The 5,401-nt window shown below is 40.9% G+C and overlaps 1 pseudogene; it reads right to left on the bottom strand.

Annotated features, from left to right (window-relative positions):
• Positions 1-1,325: 1,325 nt before the first annotated feature.
• Positions 1,326-4,856, bottom strand: LOC131827868 (negative elongation factor E-like; annotated as a pseudogene).
• Positions 4,857-5,401: the final 545 nt, after the last annotated feature.

Raw genomic sequence — 5,401 nt, 5'->3', positions numbered from 1 at the left:
TTGCTTCTGGAGACTTTAAAAAGGCTTTCTGTTAGAACACTGGGGTAATTTAATGTAAAATGGTGTCAGTAGAATCAGTAGCAGGGCTCATTCTGTCTATGAGTAGCCCTCTTAGTGGGAGTGAAAGAAGTGCCTGGCAAACAACACATTCATTGTAAGTGGGGCCTCCTTCAGGGCCTCTGGGGCTGCACAGTGGGAGATGATGGCCCCTGGCCACAGGATGGGTAATTTCATTGGTTCCACTCACTGGTCACAGTGGCACATGCTGGTCAGTCATACCCCAGTCGGCAGGCCTTGAAAGTTAAGAATGTCCATGACAGCATGTTATCTCTTGTCTTCTCAATGATGGCCATTCTAACAGTAGGAATGTAAACTGATACAACTATGGAAAACAGTTTGGAGAACCTCAAAAAATTAAAAACAAATCCCCATATGATCCAGCAATTTCACCTGGGAATATATCTGAAGGAAACACACAACAAACAAAAAATTCCAAAGATATCAGCACCCCCATGTTCACTGCAGCATTTACAATACTTGAGACACAGAAACAAGTGCCCATTGATAGAGGAGTGGGTAAAGAAATTGTGGAAATCTTACTCAGCCATAAAAAATGTGGAAATACTATCATTTGTGACAACATGGATGGACCTTACTGGCACTATGCTAAATGAAGTATGTTCAGAGAAAGAGAAATACTGTATGATCACACATATAGGTGGAACCTAAAAGCAAAAACAAACAAATTCCAAGAAAGCGATAAGTCTTGTGGTTACCAGAGGTCAGGGGATGGGGAGAGGGGGGCTGGAAGAAAGATGTTCAAAGGAACAAACTTAGAGTTAGAAGGCAAAAAAGTACTAGGGATGTTAAGTACGGCCTGATGACTACAACTAACACTGCTCTATGGTATACAGGAAAGTTGTTAAGGGGGTAAATCCTAAGGAGATTATTTTCTTTCTTTTTCATCACAAAGACTTTTTTTCTTTTTATTGTATCTACATGAGAAGATGGATGTTAGTTGAACCTATTACGATAATCATTTACCATGTGTATAAATTAAACCCTCACCTCAAGCCATATGCATTATACATATGAGGTGATGCATGTCATAAATTTCTCAAAAAAAAAAAAATTTCTCAATAAAACTGGGGGGAAAGAAAGAGCTCCTGTATCTTTGTTTGTTTGTTTGTTTTGATTTTTGCCGTTGTTGTTGTTGTTGAGCTTCTACCTCGGTGCTTTGCTGAGACCAGTGTTGGTACATATGAGGCCCACAAGTTGAGCTCCATTTCCTAGAAGCCATCCACAGGTTTTTCTTGTAGACATCATCAAGTGTAGACAATCTGGATCCTCTTGTCCTGGTGGCAACCTTTAGGGCTGTTCTGGAGCAAGGGAGCTCCAGACAGTTTTGCCAGTAGCAGGATCCAGCATGGGCTGTTTGTAGGCAGTACTGACTTTGAGCTGTACCAATTCTACCTGCATCCCATTGAGCTCAGCAAACAGCTGATCTGATGATGCCATCTTTTCATAGGTGACTAAGGCACAGTTTCTGGGTGTGTCCATGGAGAGGTCAATGATGTTTCCAAAGGGAGAGAAGGCCCCACGGAAGACAGTGGGCATCAGAGAGTATTCCCCTTCTGAGGAGCCCTACATTCAGAGAATGAGTCCGACCTGTGGAAAGGGCCTTCTGGTTTTTGATAGAGGTCCCTGTCTTTGTTCCCATTCCACTCATAACCGTGGTTGAGGAGGGGAGGCTGAGGAGCAGGCACTAACCCATTTTTCAGAGGGCCAGTCAAAGCTCTGAGCAAAAAGCTCACCAGCCCCTAGGCCCTCTGCCTCTTTTCCTACTGGCCTCAAGTCTTGAAGCCCATCACTGGAAGACCCAAAACTCTCAGAGATTTCCCTAGGGCAGATATACTCTTTTGGAACAGCTGGAAAGTGGGGACTGGACTCTTCTTAGGGTTCATTAACTTCCCTACTAGGTTCGAGAATAGGAAGTGACAAATGAAGTCTGAGTTCTTGGTCTTAGCCTTGAAGGCACTGATGGCTCCTGACTTTACCAGCTGGTTGCCTTGGCTGGCTCTGCTGCTGCTAGTTTATTTCTTCAGAGCCAGCACTGCCTTTTTCTTTTCCTTGAGCTTGTTGAATTTCTTTTGCAGAGTCTTTTCCTCCTTGCTCAGTCCAGGAGTAGTCACCAATATGGTGCCTCCAAAGAGGCAGTAACCAGCATTCAGTGGTCTCCAGTGGAGCCTTCACAGACCAAGAGCTCCTGTAGATCTGCAGATGACATGTGGTGGCAAGGGTCCTAGTAATCTTGGAGATGCCAAAGGTGCCACTGTTCCTCGATTTCCACAGCATCCAATCTGAAGTAATATGAAAACGGAAGCTCACTTTTCTGATGGTTTTAGTCATCATTGTAGAGAAGAAAACAAGGCCAACATAATGCATATTACTGATCCAAACTAGATTACAGAATTAAGGCCAGGGAAATCTCTGGAGACTTGGGTATTATTACCAGAGAAATTCTTTTGCAAAGAGGTATTATATGAAGAATCACTTTATCTTTGCAAATGTATTGACCTTTTATAATCTGAAAATCTTGTTCTTGTTTTCTGTCCACAGAGGGGTTTTTAAGCTACTTGTTCATTAAGATATATAATTCAAAATTAAGTGAAAAATATAAGTCATAAGGGTGAGAAAACTATTTTTTGACATCTGTACAGAAAAGATCCTTACTAAATATTAATGTTTAGAGTATTTATATGGAAAGAGTACACATTTTAAGGAATAAAAGTAGGTATGGGGTGGATTTTCCCCATTAGATAAATAGTACGTTAAATTAGGATAAAGATGTCAGGATGGACATGGTGGTCTGTTTTTATAGAAAATGATAGTATAGCACAACTTCCTTTTTAATGATTTGCAGAGATAGAAATTCAATTGTTATATTATATTGAGCTTTGACAGTATTATTGCCTTGGGGGGTTATGATTTAATCCATGTCACATGTGACTCTATGTAGAGCATGACATGTGAAAACAGGCTGCTGAAACACTCGGGTATGGCTCTGTGCAGTTGCATATTATCAGCACTTCATAGAGCGCTCATGTTGAAGGTGACAAATGAAATGGAGGGCAACTTCCAAACTTCTAGTGCCTGCTAGAAATTTGTCAGGAAATGTCAGGAAATTACTGAAAAATTTTTCACAGAATTAGAATATAGGTAAGAGGAAGGCATGTGCTGATAATGATGCTAGATTTATCCTGCTTTATTATTGCTTCTCCTAATATAAAAATGGTCTTTGGCACTGGCTATCTCAGACAGATCAGCGTGGTTTCTACATTAATTAGTTAACAACAGAGGCCCCTTTCAAGGTGAAGGGTTCCAAAGAGAGATTACCTTCCCTGCCCCCTGTTCTGTTAACATAGGTGCTGGCAGGATAGTCAGTTCTATTTCATAACTAACAATTTCCCAAAAGAAAAGGACCATATTAGTATACAAGAACAACAGTCCTAAAAAAATACTGAATGAAAATCTTCAGAAAACAAATTTTATTTCTTCCAAAGTAATAACTCAGAGTGATTGCGTGTGTATCATTCATTTCTGAGCACTTTTCTCAAAGCAAATTTTAGATTGAGAGTCGTATTTCCCGGATGGGGTGAGTATCCAACAGGTGCTGTAAACACTCTATTACACTGAAGTTTGAAACTATGATGGTAAAACCTCCCATGAAGGACATCTTTTTATTTGCTTTCACAATTAGGATTTTAATATGTTTATCTCTAGCTCAGATCTGTTTTGAGAGGGTAAGAAAATATTTTTCAAGTAAATCCAAATATTCACAATCTAATCGGAAAAAGTAAAGGTTAATTAAACCTTCTCCAGGCAAAGCTTTGGTTCACAATTCTTTTTTCCTTTAAACGTCTCCCAGATATAATTTTCTCATCCTCCAGCATCCTCCTCCAGTCTGTGTGGGAGGGCAGCGTGACCTTCAGGCTTGTCACCACCCCCACAACGCGCTCCCCCCCCCCCCCGTTTGTGCTTCGCAGGGCAGGAGCCTGGAGACCACAGGCAGGTGTCAGGCTCACTCCCTGCCTTTGGTGGTGTCCCAAACTCCACAGGGTACAGAGGTCCAGGAAAAAAAATGCAAAATCAGCCACCCAAGTCGAATGGAAAATTTCAGGATGTTAGAAAATATGGGGACAGCTGATGGCTGAGGTCATGGCTCAGAATGATTTTTTGGTTTACCTGTTTACCAAAAGCATTTCATTCATTCCTTTACAGAAAAAGGAAAATAAAAAGGAAATGAAAACTTACAAGAAGAAGAAGAAAAAAAGAACAGTTGTTAATCTATTTTGACAAGCAGGATAAGGAGCATCAATTTGTAAAATTTATATTCATAGATTTAGCACAATCTGTGTGAGCCATGTGACAAATCTTTCTAGTTTTTTGTTTTGTGTTTTTCACTGCTTGTTCTTTGCGTCATTCCTCAGAAATCACCTAGTGTACATATTAATAAGGAAATTGAAGCCATTAGAGTACTAGAAATAGAATAATAAGCAAATATTTAAATTCATTTGAGGATTTTTTTTTTCAGAGAGGCAGAGACACCCATCATTTGATTGATATGCTTTGCTGCCATGCCTTACGGTTTTCAAAGAGGTTGGTGAGGGATTGGAGAGGAAATGGAAGAATGTCAGGAGAGGGTTCTCCATTGGAATTTTGGTCTACATGGAGAGAAAAAGAGAGAAGATATGACGTTTACTCCAATTGACATAAACGCTGTGTTTATACCCCTTGTTTACATTCTCTACTCTGCTCCTCTGGGCCCCACAGAGTTACCTGTGCCTCTCCGCCATCCCAACCACTACTCAGAGTTGTCTCCCTGCAGAAAGTAGTCCAGTAAGTCAGGTGGAAGTTCTCCCCCAAAGGGCTGCCCCCTGTGAGTGTGTTTTAAGGGAACCAGGGGAAACACCATGGGCTGGCAGTCTAGAATATAAGGCAGTGTCCATGACCTAAAGATAACATGGGGTGTTAAATCCTTTTGATTTACAGGAAGACTCCAGGGAGTCTTTGAGACTGCAAGAGGAGAATTTGGTAGACAGTGCAGAATTCTGACCAGAGAGGTTTTTGGGAAACATCTGAAAAGATTCATATTTTCTGGAGCACAGTTTGGAAACCAGAGCCAGGCACTGATTTTCAAACTTACTTGTTGAGTGCCTTGGAGGAACTTTGAAAAGAAGCAAAGAGAAAGGATTCAGGCCTATTTCAAGAAAGAGGGAGGATTCAGGCCTGTTTCAAGAAGAGTCTTTCTTACTCATTTCTTTTATATATCTGACTTTTCAGTGACTAAGCTTTTCTTTGAAGAAAGGTCTCCTTGACCGCCCCCTCCAAAAAAAAGGAT

Source organism: Mustela lutreola, chromosome 3, assembly GCF_030435805.1.
Source record: "Mustela lutreola isolate mMusLut2 chromosome 3, mMusLut2.pri, whole genome shotgun sequence".
NCBI lineage: Eukaryota > Metazoa > Chordata > Mammalia > Carnivora > Mustelidae > Mustela > Mustela lutreola.
This window is presented reverse-complemented; position numbering and strand designations above follow the sequence as displayed.